The sequence below is a fragment of the Physeter macrocephalus genome, chromosome 9 (assembly GCF_002837175.3).
Source record: "Physeter macrocephalus isolate SW-GA chromosome 9, ASM283717v5, whole genome shotgun sequence".
NCBI classification, from domain to species: domain Eukaryota; kingdom Metazoa; phylum Chordata; class Mammalia; order Artiodactyla; family Physeteridae; genus Physeter; species Physeter macrocephalus.
The window spans coordinates 32,573,145-32,593,575 of NC_041222.1; the positions used below are offsets into that span (position 1 = coordinate 32,573,145).

General features: G+C 38.3%; 1 long non-coding RNA gene across 1 annotated transcript in view; it reads right to left on the minus strand.

The window, feature by feature from the left end:
• Nucleotides 1–3,753: 3,753 nt before the first annotated feature.
• The window catches only part of LOC114486871 (uncharacterized), a 41,859-nt gene continuing 25,181 nt past the window's right edge, over nucleotides 3,754–20,431 (minus strand). Inside the window, exon 7 of the long non-coding RNA XR_003681225.1 lies at nucleotides 3,754–4,547. This is a non-coding gene — a long non-coding RNA (uncharacterized lncRNA). The remainder of the gene's footprint in view (nucleotides 4,548–20,431) is intronic.

Here is a 20,431-nt window from a genome sequence, read left to right on the forward strand (position 1 = left end):
GTATCCTGCGATAAACCATAATGGAAAAGAATATGAAAAAGAAAGTATATATATATATATATATATATATATATATATATATATGTATGTATAATGGAATCACTTTGCTGTACAGTAGAAATTAACACAACATTGTATATCAACTATACTTCAATAAAATAAAATTTGAAAAAAGAAAGAAATGACTTCCAGTTTTGAGTAATTATTATTCCTTCATCTCTGCAGCTCCTCCTCAATATCCAAAAAGTAACCAAAATGAGGTGACAGTGGGACGATCTGTGGAACTCTCCCACTGTTCCTGTAATCTCCAACTGAATGGCACCTTTCAGTGCCTAGATACACATCAGTGCTCCCTGTGTGTGCTTTGGCTATATGTACAGAAGGTATAACCCTGAAGAGACTAAAGTACAGAGAGGCTAAATGATTACTGTTCTAAACAACACAGAAGATTACAGGTGATACTTCCATAAAAATTAAGGCATTTTTTCCAACTGCACTGTCCAAGCAGGTGACATTATGTACACATTCATTAGATCCTATGCAAAACCACCAGTGTCTCCCTATTTTAAAGCATCCCCATTAAAAGGGAATTAGCCTACTTAGAAAAGAGGGCTGTGTATTTAACTTGAAAACGAGATTTGACAAGGTGACCATCTGTTTTCCCTTTCCCACTTAATTACAAAAGGAAAAGTACTTGAAGCCAACCAAAATACCCAAGAAGTAATTGATATTATGACCTACTCATTTTCTCTACAAAGTGCAAAACAAACGGTCACATTGAGAAGAAGCAGAATTAGTGCCCCAGCAGCTGATCTTCCACCACAACCACCTGGCTTGAAGCCAATCACCCTGAAAACAGTGACATTAGTCAAGCCATTGGTAAAGGCTTCCTTTGGGAGGGCCAATGCCCATTGGGTGACACCTTATTCTACCACCTTGCCTGGAATCATCCCCACCCAAAGTCAGAGTTTCTTCCTGCAGAGTCTGTTTGATGTTTGTGTGTTTTTAAATAAAATATGCCTGAATGCAAAAGTGGAGAAATAGCTCCTAGTATGGAAAGCACAACAGATAAGAAGTCCAAAGATCTAGACACCAACCCCAGGTAAGTCACTCCTTATCTGGGTGACCCTAGGCAAATCACATAACCTCTCTGAGTCTTAATTTCCTCATCTGTAAAACAGGGATGGTAATACCAATCTACTTACCTTATAGAATGTTTGGGAAAGTTTCATAAGATAACTGCAAACTGGTAGGTAAAATGTAAAATACAGGATTAATAACAACATCAACAAGGGACTTCCCTGGTGGTCCAGTGGTTAAGACCCCACGCTACCAATACAGGGCTCCTGGGTTCGATCCCTGGTCAGGGAACTAGATTCCGCGTGCCACAACTAAAAGATCCCGCGTGCCTCAACTAAAATATCCCGCGTGCCACAACTAAAGATCCACATGCCACAATGAAGATCTTGCATGCAGCAACGAAGATCCCGCATGCCACAACTAAGACCCGGCACAGCCAAATAAATAAATAAAATATTTAAACCGTAAAAAAAAAAAGAAAAAATAACAACATCAACAAAAACACATCACAGTAGACCTAAGAATCCCACAAGGGACTTCTCTAGATCATGAGTAAGTACCCCAATCAGTGGTAAGATAGTTTTCTAGCTGCCCCTTCTTGTTTAAAATTTGCTGACCAGCTTCCAAAAAGCCATGAGAATAGTCAAGTTGTCTCAGAGAAGTAATTACTCCGAATATTTGCAATTGTGTAGACCTGACTTTTGCAAGCACAAAAGTGAACTCTGTGCCCTCAACTCTTTAGAATTATCCTGAGACTATAGTGACCTTCATTCTAGTGTTGCACTCTCCGGTGTGGGAGCCACCAGCCACATGTGTCCATTTAAATAAAAATTAAATAACATTAATTTAAATTGCTCAGTCATACTAAGCACATTTCAAATGCTCAATAGCCCCAGGAGGCTAGTGACTGCCATGTTGGACAGCACAGAGAACATTTCCATAATAGAAAGTTCTATTGGACAGTGCTAACAGTGCATAAAAACATAAGGTTTACCAAGAGAGAAGCAGGGAAGTAAAGATCCTATGTGCCTTCAAGTTCAAGCTTTGACTTAATTCTGCCTTTTCCTTAGGCTAATGACTTAAACTCCCCAAGACTCAGTTTTCTTCATCTGTAAAACTGAGACAATAACAGCACTGCTTTATAGGGTAATTATGAAAATTAAGTGAAATAATATAGGTAAGGTATCTAGCATATTATACACAATCGATAAATGTTATTTACTACGGTATTTCATCAAGTCTAAGATGCAGAACTTTTCACATTTTAACATATCTCAAATTTGTATGTAATTTACAGTCAGTGCCAATAGAAACTTGGCAGAGAAGTGAGTTGTGACATAGATGTCAATGCCTGAACATGTGCAAATTAGCACGTGTGTAGAAGGTTATAGATTCATCTGAGTCTCACCTAAGCTGGGAAATAAGCCTTGTTTGCATGGCATGTAGTTGAACTTTATTTTAAGTTTGGATTCCAATTGTCCTTGTAAATGTCTTCAAAAAAGAATATACTAAAATTTAACAGAGAAACAAACAATAATTGTCTTTGCAGAATATTGTCAGGCTCTACACAATACAATTAAAGGCAACAGAAATTGCCAAATCTCTTGGAATAGGAATAGGTTTCTCAAAACTATGAAGGTTTGATGATATCTTTTCTTGAATTCTAGTGATCATTCTGGTACCAGTATCCACCTATCAGAAATACCCACTTGATTCTTCAGGAAAAAAAAGTTTTGTGATTTTATAGGTGCTTCTTTTTTCTGAAAAGTTGTTATAAAATTCATGATGTATCTAACAACTTATGATATCTGGTATCAAGGAAATATGGGATTATCAGCAAGAAGAGACATATGGGGAGAGAAAAGACAAATCCCCAATCCCCTAAACTTAGCTCTAGAGGACAGAGGTTTTTTTATTTTATTTTATTAGTTTTATTGTTAGTAATGCATTTCATTGAACCTGATAACGTATGAAAAACACACAATTATTTTCAAAGTGACTAAGAAAAAAAACCCCTGCCAATTAAACTGATACAAGTACCTTCCTATCATTTAGAATTTTTTATTTTACATTTATTGGAATGATTTCTGAAAACTTATTTATATCATTTATCACTCCCATGTAGTATCCACAAAAAGGAAAATATTAGCAAAAATGCCAATGATTAAGATGCTACAAAAAATTCTTCACCTGAAGAATCCAACAGACCTTTCTGAACTCCAGGATCATCATGAGAACAACATACTTGAGCACTTTGGGCAAAAATTAACAAGGATTGAAGAACATCCCTCACAGACACCACCGAAACAGTTCCAGAGTCCGGATGGATGGGGCACTTCCCAAGCAGGGAGAAGGCAGCGGTCCATCCACAGAAAGACTGCCAAGAGCCTCCAAGGTCAAGAACTAAAATTCATCTTGCAGCCTACAAGCCTGAGAACCTCACAGCCTCCCTACAGAAGCCATCCCACAATCTGGCTTGTCACTTTTCTAACATGGTGCTTTTACAAGAATAATATTTACTAGGTTTTTTTCCCCCTTGATTTTAAAAGGTATTCTTGTCATTGTAAATAATTCAGGAAAACAACACTATAACAAAATATAAAGGAAAAATGTATGTCCCAGAATCTCATCAATATTGATAGCAATTTGATATATTTCCTTCCCGTCCTTTTCCTGTGCCTTAATTAGATTAATGCTAGTGATGTAATTTTGTCAGTTTTGTTTTCACTTAGTATTTCCTGAAGCCAACAGAATATTCTGGAAAAAAAATAATAATCCAACAGGAATCACTTTTATATTCAAAGCCATTGATCTCTGTGTTTTTCCACACTATTTTATTGAAGGATAATATATCTCTTGACTAGAACTTGAAAGAGGGCTCCGCTACTGACTATGGAATTTTATTCCAAGGGACTGATGCTCTGTTGGCAAATGCTGATGTTGGTGCTTCCTTGATCCATTTCGGACAACATCAGGACTTCCATTCCTTCTTCAAATGTCCTTATTTGGTTTGCAGCCTGAAACATCAAGGGATTTTGGTGGCCCAGTCATGAATGAATCAAATTTAATCCCCTCTGTTCTGTTTCTGTGTTTTCCTGAACTTGCAGTGACTTTTTCTTTCAATGCAAAATCAAAATGTAATCTTCTTGAAAAAAAATTTAAACAGCAATTAAACTCAACACATGTAATAAGAACAATGCACATAATTCAACTGAAGCGATAACAATATAATCAAGACGAGTTTGCTCATGCTGAAGCAATGACAACAGTATCATAACTGTCACCTGAGAAATTATACAATGCCTTTGATGGTAAGATGCACCTTGATTTCAATGTGTAAATATTGCCATCTTAAAATCAATACTTATTAATTTATATGGAAATATTAGGAATGTGATAAACTTTAACTCAGGAATCCAATCAGCAAAACTCAGACTGCAGGAAACTCTACAGGTCAAGCAAGCTAGCTGTTTCAAATAAATTACAAGGAAGGAAAAAAAGGAGAGAGAAGAGGAAAACAATAGATTAAAAAGGGACTTAGAAGACATTTTAAAATACATGAATATATCCCAATGGATTACTATATTCATGAGACAAGTGGAAATTTGAACACTGATTGCATATTTGAAAATATTAGCGAATTATTATTAAATTTTAGGTGTAATAATGGTGCTTTGGTTATGTATTTTTCAAAAGAACCCTTCTCGGGCTTCCCTGGTGGCGCAGCGGTTGAGAGTCTGCCTGCCGATGCAGGGGACACGGGTTCGTGCCCCGGTCCGGGAAGATCCCACATGCCGTGGAGCGGCTAGGCCCATGAGTCATGGCCACTGAGCCTGTGCGTCCAGAGCCCTGTGCTCCGCAATGGGAGAGGCCACAACAGTGAGAGGCCCGCGTACTGCAAAAACAAACAAACAAACAAAAAACCAAACAAAAGCCCTTATCTTTTAGGAATACATGTTAAAACAGTTACAGAAGGGATGATATGAAATCTGGGATCTGCCTCAAAATAATCTGGGAGGGTAGAAAGAATGCGTGTGTGTGATGGGCAGATTCCTAAAACAGTCCCCTGTTGTCCCCACCTTCTGGTAGTTACACCCTTATGTAATACCTTCCCCTTGAGTGTGGGCTGGACTTGGTGACTTTTTTCTAAAGAACAGAATTCAGCAAGGATGATGGGATACTTCTTTTATGATTAGGTTCATTAGACTGTGACTTCCTTTCTTGTTCACCCTCTCTTGCTCTCCTTCTTGTGGGCAATCTGATGAAGCAAGCTGCCATGTTGTGAGATGCTCTATAGAGATGTCCATGTGGAAAGGAAGGAGGGAGGCCTCCCATCAACAGCTCTCGTAACTGAATCCTGCCAATGACCACTTGAGTAAGCTTGGAAGTGGACCCTTCAGGTGAGATCTGAGATGACTACAGTCTTGTGAGAGACCCAAAGCCAGAGGATCCAAATAAACCCCATCTAGAGACCTACTCCACAGAAACTGTGAGATAATAAATGTATGTTGTTTTAAACTGCTAAATTTGGGGTAATTCATTTTACCCCAATAGATAACTAATACAGTATGTGACAAGACTGGCCATGGTTTGATGACTTTTGGGGTGACTAAAAGTGTGTGGGGGTTCATTTACCAGGCTTTCTACTTTTGTATATGTTTAAAATTCTCCATGATAAAGAGTACTTCAAAAGCAATCAGTGAAATACAGTAAAAACAATTCACTGCCCTTCCTGTGCCCCACCACTCCCTGGCAGTATAGTTATCCTCCACATGGCTGCACTTTTTCTGTATCTTGCATTTTGCTGTGTTTCCTACTCTGATTTGTCTACTGGGCTCCATAAGACAATAAATGTTTACTGAGTATCTGCTAAGTGCTAATGAAAAAATGGTCTAATGCACTGACTTAAAAAAAAACTAAGAGAAAAGGCTCTTTTCATATTATGTCTATGATCAATTTGGGGAATGGCAACAGAATAAGTGAAGGTAAACTAAAGTGATGATTAAAAGGATATATAAATAAAGAAGGGGAAAAAAGGACCTCTGACAATGGACTAAGAAAGAATAGATGAGGGCAAATGTGTTAGTTCATTTTCCAGGCTGTGGATTAACAGGTGTCTCTGTTTTTGTTTCTTTTGGTTTTGTTTTGTTTTGTTCAATCTGCCTGACTTTTGACAACTCCACTCGTTTTTAAACCTCTATCAGCAGGGCAAGGGAAAAAAAAGGGATGTAATAGTCACATATTTCCCCTTGTCAACACATGAAGAAAATGTTAAAGATGATGGAAACAATCAGAAAAAAATAAACACTGAGTTAATTCACACAAATTAAATACTGAATGTGGATTCAAATTCCCACAGAGCGTACAGCTTGCCAAGACATTAGAGGTCTAAGTTTAAAAGGTCACATCTCGAGGGACTTCCCTCGTGGTGCAGTGGTTAGGAATCCGCCTGCCAATACAGGGGACACAGGTTCGATCCCTGGTCCAAGAAGATCCCACATGCCATGGAGCAACTAAGCCCGTGTGCCACAACTACTGAGCCTGCACACCTAGAGCCCGTGCTCTGCAACAAGAGAAGCCACCGCAATGAGAAGCACGCACACCGCAATGAAGAGTTGCCCCCGCTCACTGCAGCTAGAGAAAGCCCACGCGTAGCAACAAAGACCCAACACAGCCAAAAATAAATAATTTAAAAAAAAAACAAGGTCACATCTCGATAAAATTTAACAAGTGTTTTAGAAGAGATATAAAATGTTTTTTATCAAACCCACACGTAATTTTCTTATCTTCTTTTGACAGGGATAATTTTAAATTAGCTATTTGCCACTTCGTTCTTATAAAACGATTATAGGATGTGACTCACTGAGACCTAAATTATGTGAAAGTGCTCGAAAGAAATCTGCTGAGCGTCAGCTGTGGAGGCCCAGCGACCTGCAGTCCCTGGAAGCAGCTGTAATCCAGTCCACAAAGGGAGAAACAATGTATAAGTAGTTCATTTTACAAGTTCTGGGTGGGACCACCTGAATTTAAACACAAACTCTGTTTCTTACTAAGGGTACAAGTTTAGGCAAATTCCTTACAGGCCCCAAGCTTCCGTGTGCTCATCTGATAAGAGAGTATGACAACGTAGTTAACGTCTACATTTGTTGCAAGGATCAAGTGAAATAGCACATGACTTAGCACAGGGTGGGGTACCATAATTACCCCTCCGTAAATGAGAGCCATTATTGCTGTTACTATCAAAACCACCAGAAGATAATCTTAGGCCCTTGGCTACCCAAACCCATACTTTTAGGATGTATGAATGTGAATTACTGTACAGAGTGTAATAAACTTCCCGCTCCTTTTCGGCTGACATTTTGATATTAAAACTGGGGAGGTAAAGTTAGGAGGATGGGCTTATGCATGTAATTTGCTCCTTTATGATACTGCAATGTAATATACTTCTAAGAACCCAGTATCCAACTAAGTCGGGGTTTCTCAATCAGGGGCAGTTTTGCCCCCAAGTGAGTTCCAGGGGACGAAAGGCAATTTGGGACATCTGGAGACATTTTTTATTGTCGTGACTGGGAAGGTGCTACTGGCATCTAGTGGCTAGAGACTAGGGATGCTGTTAAACGTCCCACGGTGCACAGGACAGTCCCCCACCCCCAAAGAATTATCCAACCCAAAATGTCAATAGTGTCAAGGTTGAGAAACTCTGCCCAAGTTAAAGCCAAGAACAGAATTCTCCTTTTAGTTGGCCTGTAAAGGTTTGGGGCAAGCATTTAACAACAGCTAAGACTGATTTTAAGCTCTCTTACTTTTAGCCAATGGAACTACTCGTGATTCTTTCATCATACTGACCAAGACTTCAGAAAGCTTCTTCCTGATGTTGTTAGCTAAAACATACTTCACTTTTTGAGAAGAAAGAACAGATATTCCAAGAATAAATAAGAATCTCACACTGTTCCTTAATACTGTGACCCAGAAAACTGATCCGTACTATACTGCATATGATATATAAATATTTGACATATAAATACATATGATACACTACTTTATATTTCCCTAAGCGAGGGTTTGTGGCCCAATGGATCCAACACCACTATATGTTACAGGTGGGGAGGAGAAGGCAGAAATTGAGCACTGCTACAATTTCTTTAGCGGCTCTGATCTTCCAACCAACCCTCCTCTCCACTCCAATCAAAACATTTCTAACAGTCTCTGTGGATATTTCCAGTAAAAAGCAACAACAGACCCCCACCACCATCAGGTACCTTGGCATTTTACACCACCTATTATTATTTGAAGAGCTTGAAACCAGAAGCCCTATTTTTTCCACAGTGAAAATATTTGAACGGGCTGTCAAAAAGCCTCTCAGAAATACGCCCCATCCAACAGCAACAAACCCTGTGCAAACAAATCAAGTGGTGCAGAAATCCTCTGCACGAGATGATAGGGGAGGCCTCCATGCTGACACTGTAGGCAAGCCAAGTTTTCATGTACTTGGATGGCTGACCTCCAACTTCTGACATATTCATTATATTCCAGCATGTCGGTTGCAGATTGCATTGAAGTGATGACAGCTACAAGACAGCCAATGAGGAATATGGCCATTCTGGCAACAGGTGGCCTTTCACTTGCACTGGGAAAGTTAATCTAGTTTATCATCAAAGTATATTATGTTCAAGGAGTGTCATGTTTTGAGAGCTCTACTGACAGATCAAACAGAGAAAGCATTCTTCCGTGGAACGTGCCATTTCAGGGAGACCAATCCTTTCAAACCACTTCATTGTTTATGCTTGACTCAGGTCTGTTAAGTTATTTCGTTGTCTCAAGGTTTACATTACAGTTCCCAAATTATGGTTTGTGTCCTCTGTCAAAGGCTGACGGAGGTATCTACAATCTCACTTTAAACAATCAAATACCTCTACTGCAAGGAATTTTTAATAGCCCTAATTTGTCAGCAAAAAAAACACTGAAGAATAGGTCAGCAGCTAAAGTATATTCATCTATTCAAATTGACCATCACACTTCTAAATGAATTTTCAAATTATACATGTTCAAAACCAGCTTTGCCTACCTCCATTCAAAATACAATTTTTTAAAATAATCATTGAAATGAAATCATAGCCAAGGCTCATAATGGAGAAAAAATGGCCGCTGGAGGGTACTAACTTCTCTTCGGGTTTAACCTTGGATTTTGGCAGGAAATCCCTCCCCAACCTCTCTCCCATTCTCACTAAAGCCTGAGATAAATGATGCTAGATGGTAATATTTATTCAGTCATCCCATTCCATGGCTGCCTTCCAAGTTGGATGATTATGTTTTGCTGCACTTTGGACCTCATTTGAAGAACTCCTAATAGTTCTAAAACATAGGGAAGCAATCAAAATGCTCATGTGCCTTGTGGAAAATAATTTTAATTTGCTTCAAAATCTTCTAGCCTATTGGATCATTCTTTATGAAGAGCCTTAGTGTAAGAGAAATAGAGTTACACTGTTTATATTTTCTTCGTTCTAAGTGAACTCCTTTTCGCCCAGGAATAGTCCAAGACATTTAATCTCTAAAAGCAAATCAGTCTCTCTAATCCACAACTACTCTCCTGCACTAGAAAGGATGGCAATAGTCCCATAAACATATATAGAGAAGGTTACCTATTCATAGTACTTCTCTTGTGTTCTTGGTGGGGTTCTACTAAAGACTCTAAGATAGGCATCAGCTGACTCATCTCAGATTTTGATGATTCTGAGTCACTTACGTTCCATCCTAGCAATTTGGCAAGTACCTCCTTGGGCACTGGTCATATTGAGCACCCTTCAGGCCAATGATCTCAAAGCATGCAGTTCCTCTGGTTACTGAACACTTCAAAGAAAAGGAAATATTACACATGTAAGGAAACAAAAGCGACATGATTTACTTTTGCTCTGTAACTACTTCACCCACCTATCACTTAAAATATGGATCAGGTATTCTATTCGATTTAAACAATCACATATACAGCACTTGCTAGACATTGTTCTCAGTACTTTTCATACATATTACAATACTTTAGCCTCATAAAAATCCCATGGGGTAGATGCTATTATTATATCTCTTTTACAGATGAGAAGACTGAGGCCCCAGAGGATAAGTGACTTTCCAAGGCCACAGAACGAGTCAGTGGCAGTCCAGGTCTGACCTAGGTAGGCTTACTCCAAAGTCCACGACATTAACCACCAAGTTGCGCTATCTCCACCAGCAGCATAATAACACCATAAATAATACCTAAACTTTAATGAGCCAGGCTAGAGACTGTGCAGGGTGTCTGTAATCCCTGCCACAACCCCTGAGAACAGTACAACCATCACCCCAGTTTTACACAAGAGGAAACTGAGGATTGGAGAGGTTCACCGTTTGGCCAAAAACTCACAGCCAGACAGTGGTGGAGCGTGGACTGGATACTGGGGAGATAAAGAGATGAAAAAGAAAATAATTCTACTTCTGAAGTTTCTGATAGTTTATAAAAGGAGCTGCTCATTGGTCTGAAAGCATCAGGGACATTTTTCGAAGTACAATCTTTATTCTCCCTAGAAAAGTGAAACTGAAATTCTGGTTAGCTAGTCTTCCTCAGACATTAGAAGTCTATTCCTAAAGAACCTGGAGATTTAGTTGTTACTCCATTAAGTTAATAAGACTCTAAATCTTCAAAAATACCCAAAGCTAATTCACTTATGAAAGGAAATAAAAGGAAAGTTAAAAAAATTGAATCCTTTAACAAAGGTAAAATTATATTGCATTTAAGAAACCCAGGGCTCCCCTGGTGGCGCAGTGGTTGAGAGTCCACCTAATGATGCAGGGGACGCGGGTTCGTGCCCCGGTCCGGGAAGATCCCACATGCCGCGGAGCGGCTGGGCCCGTGAGCCATGGCCGCTGAGCCTGCGCGTCCGGAGCCTGTGCTCCGCAACGAGAGAGGCCCACGTACCGCAAAAAAAAAAAAAAAATGAATCCCAGCATTCGGGCTTCCCTGGTGGTGCGGTGGTTAAGAATCCTCCTGCCAATGCAGGGGACACAGGTTCGAGCCCTAGTCCAGGAAGATCCCACATGCCGCGGAGCAACTAAGCCCGTGCGCCACAACTACTGAGTCTGCGCTCTAGAGCCCACGTGCCACAGCTACTGAAACCCGCGCGCCTAGAGCCCATGCTCCGCAACAAGAGAAGCCACCGCAATGAGAAGCTGGCGCACCGCAACAAAGAGTAGCCCCCGCTCGCCGCAACTAGAGAAAAGCCTGCCTGCAGCAACGAAGACCCAACGCAGCCAAAAAAAAAAGAATCCCAGCATTCATAATTGTTCTTTAAAAAAAATAATTATAGTTAGAAGTATAAGACAAAATGTAATGATATCAAGAAAAAATAATACTAGCAAATGTCATTGTTTTTTCAGGAAGAAAATGAGGTTTCCAGGAGAAGAGAAAATAGCACAAATTTTAAAAACAGAATAAAATATTAAGTTTAAAGCACATGTATGCTGAAATATTATGCAATCATTTAAAATTGTGTTTATCAAGATTTTTATGAGGTTGGCATAGTATTTATTTATATTAAGGAACAAAGTAGCATAAAGTCTGAATGTAGAGCATAATCCATTTCTTCTTTAAAAATGTATTCATTTAGTCATTTACATACACATATAAATTTCAGGTAGTAAATGTACCAAAAATTAACAAAGGAATTCCCTAAATGGTAGGATTACAAGTCATATTTATTTTCTTTATACTCTTTATATTATTTAAACTTTCCACAATTCAGTACATATTTTATGTTATGAAAAAATACCACTAATTAGAAAACTGTGGAATAACTCTCTCACTCTGCACAGATCCCCACCTCAGACATCTATCGTCGATATTGTGCTTCCACAAGCCCAGGTCACAGCTGGACTGGAGACAGGTTCTCAAACTGGATTGAAATCTAACTAAGAGGGCTGTTTAACTGAGGAAACACAGGGGATAAAGGAACAATGGAAATCACTGCCATAAGAGCCAGAAAACAAACGAAGTCAAGTCCATGGATATGGCAACATCACATTTGGGAGCACAACAGTATCCACCCCACGGGTTATGTGAAGCAAAGTCAGTAGCCTAGAGAGCTAAAGCAAAGTGGGAGGAAGTTCGGAAAGAGGACTAGGCATTGCAGGAACCAACAGGGCTTCCCTTTGGTGCCTTGGGCCTTATTTCTGAGGTGGTCACGTTAGCTTAAGGAAGGCACACAAGGCTAGACCAACTAAATTGTGTTGGGTTCCCTAACACAACCACATGAACCAGCCACACAGTGGGGAAGTACAGCTCATTGATACCTAGTACAAGGATAACCCAAACTACCTGTTTCCTGCCATAACATAAAATTCAGAACAGCTCTAACATCCCAAGAGCCACCCAGACTCAGGCCTAATTAGAACAAGCTTGGCCAATCCAATAGCCATAGCTGCTTTCAGGATGCTAAAAAGATAGAGATTTTAGGACAATGGAAGGAAGGAAGGAAGGAGGGAGGAAGGAGGGAGGGAAAGGAAGGAAGGAGGGAAGGAAGGAAGGAAAGGAAAGGAAGAAAATCCTGAGATTTAGAGATTCCAAGGGAAGAGTCTACCTTTAAGTAAATTTCCCAGATCACAGGAAATCCTAGGAAGTTTCAGAGAAGACCAAAATTAGCCTAGTTCAGCTCCTGACTAAGAACCAGGTAAGATGTAAAAACTGTCCCAGAAGTATAACCAAAGACATTGAGCTTGTCCAGATGTAGCTACAGCTTCTCAGAAATGTAGTATTATTTGTGACTACATGTAATGAATGGTCAGATGGTCCAATTCTGCAATTAAGTTGAGGCTCAGATAAAATATTTAACTTTTAATATTTTTATGCTCTGCACTTTTTCATTTATTCTTTGAATGCAGTGAATTTACTCTGTATTTCTTTGTATCCCATACAACACAGATTATTAAATATTTGATGAGATGTCAAATTAAAATCTAAGAATGATTTACTTTCCCAGTGAATTCCTACTCTCTAGACTTATAAGATTTCTCAAAAATTAAGCTAATTATCCATTCTAAATGTAATAGTTTGCATCTACCAACCCCAAACCATAATGGAAAAGACTATTAAAAGAAGAATGGCTACATGTATATAACTGGGTCACTTTGCTGTACAGCAGAGATTGCCACAGCATGGTAAATCAACTACACTTCAATAAAATTAATTAATTAAAAATTAAGCTAACTTAAAAACCATGTGGGGATTAAAGCATTTATTAGAAATGTTTGTGGATATCAAAAAAAAATTGAAGGATAATAATTCTTTTTATTTTATAGATAATTCAAAATAAAATCTTTATTTTTACACAAATTGCTTCATATTTTGTTTTTTGGGGTTTGCCTTTTTTTTTTAAAAATGAGATGGTGCTTTTTTTTTTTTTTTTTTTTTTTTTGGCCATGCCGCGTGGCTTGCGGGATCTTAGTTCCCAGACCAGGGATCAAACCTGGGCCCGTGGCAGTGAAAGCACAGAGTCCTAACCACTGGACCACCAGGGAATTCCCAGTTCATATTTTGAAATCACTCACTGGTGTAATCTTTTGGAAGAAATTTTAATATAATACGTATTTGTTAGCAGTTCAGAAAATCTATTCAAGAAAGTAATCACATAATTCAGTTTATTTCTTCAAATTAAGGCATTTCACTATTAAACTGCAATATTATCTAATTTTCAATTAAAAGAATGCACTTTTAATTGAATAAACAAGAAATTAAGTTTCACCAACATGTACTAAATTGTAACATAACACACAAATAGGAAGAAAAGACGGGAGGAATAAGTACATATATATCCTTGGTATTATAATGAAGAAATATTAGTTGGATTATTTTTAATTACACAACACCAAAAACAGAATTTTATAGCTTTCAAAAAAAAATCAACAAAAAGAAAATGATAAGACTATGTGTTGATAGAGCCTCTTTTTACAGAAAACTTTTTCTTCTAGAATACTACCTTAATCTTAAATTCAGAAAGCTATATACCAAGTTATTCACAGTAGTCTTATTTATAATAATCTAGTTGACCGCAACCTAAATATTAGCTATGGTTTGAAACATTAAGCAAATTATTTAACACAGATGAATGGGATAGAACCAGAAAAAAAATGTTAATTATATACTTCTAATGTATAAAATATTTATGATGAGCATTATATTTGTGGGATAATTATCCTGAATACTCATGGACCCTTTTGCATAATTACCAGTCTAGAGCAGCATTCTAGAACCTCCTATGGCTCGGTAAAATGAGAACTGGTTTGGGATGGGCACCCTTCATGGTCTGTCCACGGTAGGAACACTTTGTTCTACAAATACATCTTTAACAATCAGTCCAAAACGGCCAGGACTTAATTAATAACTGACAGCTTCCCTAATTTTTGTCCCTGCTTCCAGCTTAGGATCAACCAGAGAAAGCCAAAAATATACCCCTAACCAGTCACATAGGATACCCTGCTTCTGGTTATCCTACCTCCAGCTTCACCATGCCAACAACCGCCAAGCAGGGCATACCTGAAGCCTTCGCCTTTTTCCACTATAAAGCTTTCCCATGCCTCTCCCTGCATTTGAGTCTCTGCCAAACACGAGTGATGGTGGCTGACTTCTTTGCTACAGAAAGCTCTAAATAAATATCCTTTGTTTTTCTCATTTGATTGGTTTTCATTTATTTCCACACCATGGAAGAACCGAGAAAATGCCATGACAAACTTGTAAAAGAATTCATAAAAAGGCAAAGTCATTTAGTTATTGCAAAGTGTGTATCATGGAATTTATACCTAAATATGACATACAAGGTAAGAAATACATGTAAACATTTAAGAGAACCCCCTTTGAGAATCTCTGTAACACCTCTCTTTAATACATTCTCACATACAGTGATCTCCAAGCATCTTTAATTTTGGACACCATTAAAAAATTTCGGCAAGCACTCCCAAAATATAGATACTTATTTATACACTTGTACATGTAACAAATTTAGACAATTTAGAGGATGAGATAAAGTGAAATAAAATTACTTTTAAACATTTGGTGAATCATGATGACTTCATGCTATCAGTAGCGAATGCCTTTGTTGTGGGTGTAAATTCACAAAAAGCTTTTTAAATAATTTCCAAGTTTTATGTCTAATAATTTGATGATTAGATTGTTATTGCTTTTGCCTCTTAAATGGCTAAACATGAACTCATATTAGGTGTGGGTAAAATGTCAGCTCTGCCATGTTCTAAATGCTTGCCTGTGCTTAATCACTGTTATTATTATATATTATCTGTGGTGTCTCTGCCAGAATCTTTTTAGTCCACTTTCCATCTAAAGACTGAAATGCAAACAAGATAATATCCTCTATACAACTACTAAAACAGGCCCATATAGTCTATAAACGTTTGCAGGATGCTGAAAGCAAACAGTCAACTATCTACCAACATCCAATTTTTGGTGGAACACCCCAAAATAAGTGTCAATCAATAAATTAAACATTAGTAAACTTATTTCTCATTTTAGATAATATATTAATAGCAAATTAATAGATAAATAGAAGTTCTAATATTTTCCTCCCGCTGCTCAATGGATACTTGTGTGGAGATATGCTTTGTAGACCAGTCTACTACTATATGATGTCCCTGAATTTAATCAGCAAACAGGTTTTTTTCTTTCTTTTGAAAATAAAGGTGAAGAGGAAATGAGATGGCAACTGTGTTTACATTTCCTCTTAAATTCACATTAGAGAAGGGATTATGCATAACTTTTTGTGACTAATGACCTTCTGAGCTAACGGAAGGAGAGGTAGATCTGAAGAATAAAACAATAGAGCCTTCAAATATTTGTTATTCCAGCTTTCCTGTTTTCCTTCTTTGAAAATTGGCAGCTCCAGAGTTCAAAGCATTTCAATATTTAGTTCATGTTAAATCCGCACAATTATCTTATAAAAATTATGCATAATAAGTGGCCTAGTAAGCACATTAGCTGATTCTCATATTACCCAAGAGAAGGCATGTCAACCAGATGTGCTGATAAATCTAAGTTCAAAATTTCTCAGTACGAACAGTTACTTATCTGCATTTTTAGTAGCCACGTTTGCGACTCCCGTCATTAGTCACTAGTGCTCTAAACTTCCCTTCTTTATTTCTCTCAGTAATGACAGAATTTAAACACCAATATCTCAGCCATTTTTGAGTCATTCATATTGTGCATATCTCTACTGATTACTGAACTTTTTAAAAACTTTTATCTACTTCTTCCCTGATATATTTGTGAAAGTTCCATTATCATTATCTTTTTCTGCTAAAAAACTCTGTTTGCTCTTTGGCTATTATCTTTTCCTTGTCAGTCATAACTAATGGGACAGAATCTTGTTTAATTTTTTTCCATCTATTCTATTCCTGTCATGCTTTTATTTCCCCCTACATATAGATCTTAAAATAAGTCAAAGGAACCAGTTCATTAAAAAATTATTTGAATGCCTCTCACAGCACACAGGCTTTCATTGTGGTGTCTGCTCGGATTCTTCATTTCATTCTATTTCTCCCAGTTGGTTCTCTCTCCTCGTACGGAATACAAGGAAATTCTTTAAAATCATCTTTCTTAAAGTCTGATACCCAATGTTATGATCTGTAAAACCAATTTGCATGATAGTCAGTCTTCAGTTAGCCATGGCAACTGGGGAAATATTGGCCTGTTATAATTAATTGAAAGCTCTTGAAAGGAACCAGAATTCACGTAGGGCACAGCGCTTCACCTTCCACCAAACCTGCTCCAACATTCGAGTAAACTATACGCATTTGAGAAGTAGAATTCTGAACTTTTCCATCCATTTTCCAGTAGGCATGATAATAGATATTAATTTAACTAAAGGGAGAAGGTCCAAAACAACAGCCCAAAAGGCAGTACAGACTATTGATACCAATTCTTAAAAGTGATTACTTCTGGGAAGGAATGCATGATTGAGGAGTAGGAAAGACGGTGAATGAACATTCAATTTCTACTGTGTCCCCTTCTGTATCAATTTAATATTTTATAGCAAGCATGTATATTCTCTAATTCAAGATAACAAGTAAAAGAAAGTATATGAAAAATAATCACCTGTTTAAATTAACGAACTGCATAAACAACTGTAAAAATAAATTAATTGCCTGTGTAAGTAATTAGCTATTTCCAGAAAAGAATATACATTAAAGTTATGGTCAAAGCACTATTTATTTTTGTGAGTTAAATATAGCTACAAATATATCTTAAATATATTAAATTTATATTTTGAACATATTAAGTATACTTAAAATATATCAAAATGTATGTTTATAAGTCAAAGATATCTTTTACACATATTGCATATTATATCTTCAGACCTTTTATGGTTGAAGTCTGTATAAGCAGTAGTTAGATCCCCAGATGCCAGTTCTACCCTAGGCATTCAGTTCTCACCTATTCCACCCAGGAAAGAATGAAGAGGTTTATCCCGAGCACTTAAACAAGCGGCTCTGGAGTTACTAGCCAGGCACAGCTGATCACTGGGATCACGAAAAAAGCTGAACAGTGGGAGATTACAGTGAAAATGTACATACTAAACAGTGATCTCCCAGTCCCTTTCCTGGTTAACTTTCAGAACGATGGCAAGCCGACTCCTAATCTGTCTCACACTAGCAGGAAACTGGAGAAATGTAGACGACCCAATGACAGTGCCAGAGAAGCCACCAGCAAAGGCCACCAGTTGGCAAAGCTCCATCACACCCCAGAGCTTCCATTCTCCTTGAATGCCTTGTTCTTAAACGTGATCACCAGGGTTCGCCAACAGCAAATATTAAAGTATAAGATCAAAACAAAAAAATAAGAAAAAAATTGCAGGAAAATAAAAGAGAGAAGAACACTTTAAAAATTATAATTAAATTTCCAGGACATTAGGGAAACTCATATCCATGGAACAAGAACAGAACACTATTTTTAAGAAGGAACATGGAGAGAATAAGAAAAAAAAATCTTACAAACTAAAAATATGACAGGAAAAATAAAATGAATGATCTAAAAAAAACCTCCTGTGCTCATTTTCTCAGAAAGCAACTGGATGATATATTCCACCAAAATGAAGAAATAAACTAAAAATGAAGAGCACTTGTCAGATAATTCATTTCTGCCCTAATTTACACCAATCTACTTATCTATCTAGTATTTTATGTACTGTCTTGCAGGGATGATATCACACTTTGTACACCATTTTATAACTAAGCTCTCTCACAGAATTACATATCAACATCCAATCATGGAAATAAATACAGATTTATACATTTCCATCATTATTTTAAAATCCTGTCCAATAAGGCTTATAAACATTATTACTTATTAATCCCAAATTCATTTACATACATGAAAAAACTGTAGCATATACATTATGGAAATGTATTTAATTGGGTGTCCTGGTGGACCTGGATGTTTCGGGACACAGGGATCACTGCAATACCTCTGTTCCATGACGTCTGTGGTCCACACGTTGGAAACCACTTCACAGGGAAAAACAAACCCTTTAGCAACAGGGAGGGATAAAAGTCCCTTCGTCATGTGTGTAATTTACTCATTCAATAAATACTCACTGAAGACCTACTGCGTAGCCAAGCATGGTGCACTTTAAGGTAGTTGGACCTACAGGACAGCAAGGCACCATGAGGAGCTTGGAGCACGTGGAAATGGGGGTGGGGGTGGGAGTAGGGAAAAAAACCTAAAATAATAGCCAAAATGTTACCTGTTTCAAATTTCTGTGACTTGGACATTTTACTAAGGGCCAGCCCTGCTTGAGACTTGCCACAAAGCCACCCAAACAGAGATTCCCTAGACTTCCTTTCTTCCTCAGAGGAGACAGGCATATGTTTGGACCAACCCTGGCCAGAGACATGCTACTGCTTGTGTTAAGGAGACCCTGCACATCATGGACTAAGGTCAGGATGTCTACAGCTCCTCTGTGAAGATTTTATGGGCCGTTGGTATAATCAGCAGTATCACAGAAGGAATTTTTTACACTTCCTCACATACCACTATTCTCTTCTTTGGGAAAACTTTACAAAGTAAATTGGGGGGGAGAGAAAATGAGGGGGGGTTGATAAAAAGAAACTCTCCTACTGATGATTGAACTTTTTGAAAATATTGTCAGACCTGATCACAGTCCCCAGACAAAATGCTTTGTACACATATTTCTCAGCAAGATAAAATAACAAGAACAAAGCCTAAGTCAGAAGCACCATGGAGCAAAGAGGGAAGCACTCCTGCCTCGCTCAAAGAGATTAAGTTCTGGCAATTCTGTAAATTCATCCTGAAAATGTCATCCTTATTTTGATGAGGGACAAATAACATCTTAAGTCATAAGATGTATATGTATATGCTCCCAGGATTAACTTGTTAAGGGTAAGGCATTTGAGAATAAAAAAATGTGCATCTCAGCCCCATGCCTCCTAACTGAAGTCTAATCCAGTTGAAATCAAAACTTCAATCCCTCAACCAAATAACTTCTCCCCTCCTGTACCCTTAATCCTAACCCACAATTTTACAGACCATGAGTGAAGCAGGGGAAGTGGCATGGTCTCTTCTTTTCCTCCTTTTAATCCAAAGCCTTTCTCACCTACTCACGGTCAAGGGCAGTAGGTAGAATAGTGGTAAAGGAGTAAAAGCTTCTTTTCTCAGTTGATGCTGTTCATGGTTCTCTTTGATATGACTGATAACCTTTGCAAAGTAGTCATCAAATTGTGGCTCTTCTTCTATGGGGTTCATAGTACATTTTTCCAAGTCCTCCTCAGAGACCTCCCAGTGTACCATTTCTCGGGGCAGGGAATGCAATTTCAGGCTGACCTCTTTAACTTCACCTTAATTCCCACCCTCTCCTTGTACTCTTCAGGCAACCTCTTTCTGTCAGGGCTCCCTCACCTCGGCAAACCCCCCTCCAGGACAGGTTTCTTCCAGCACAGTTCACTCCTAGCTGTCCCGTTCATGGTCAACATGGCCTCCAGGAAACACTGTGAACGCCTGCCCGGCAAACCATTAAAGTGCAGGTCTCTCCCTCTCTTAGCCTAAGTTCCCAAAAAGTAGGGCCTAAGATAGAGCTTTGCATGCAGGTAGTTTACCTGGGGTAATGATCACAGGAAGCAAGAGAGCAGGAGAAGACAGAAACAGAAGGAGGCAAAGCCAATACAGGTACACGTTATCAAGTTGGCCACCATGAAGGACAAGGATGGGGATCCTGTCAGGACAGACTGCAGACCTGTAAGAAATGCTTCTGGGGGTGGGGTGAAGGTGGGGAGTTGGAGGTGCTGAGGAAAGTAGGAAGCGTTTATCTAC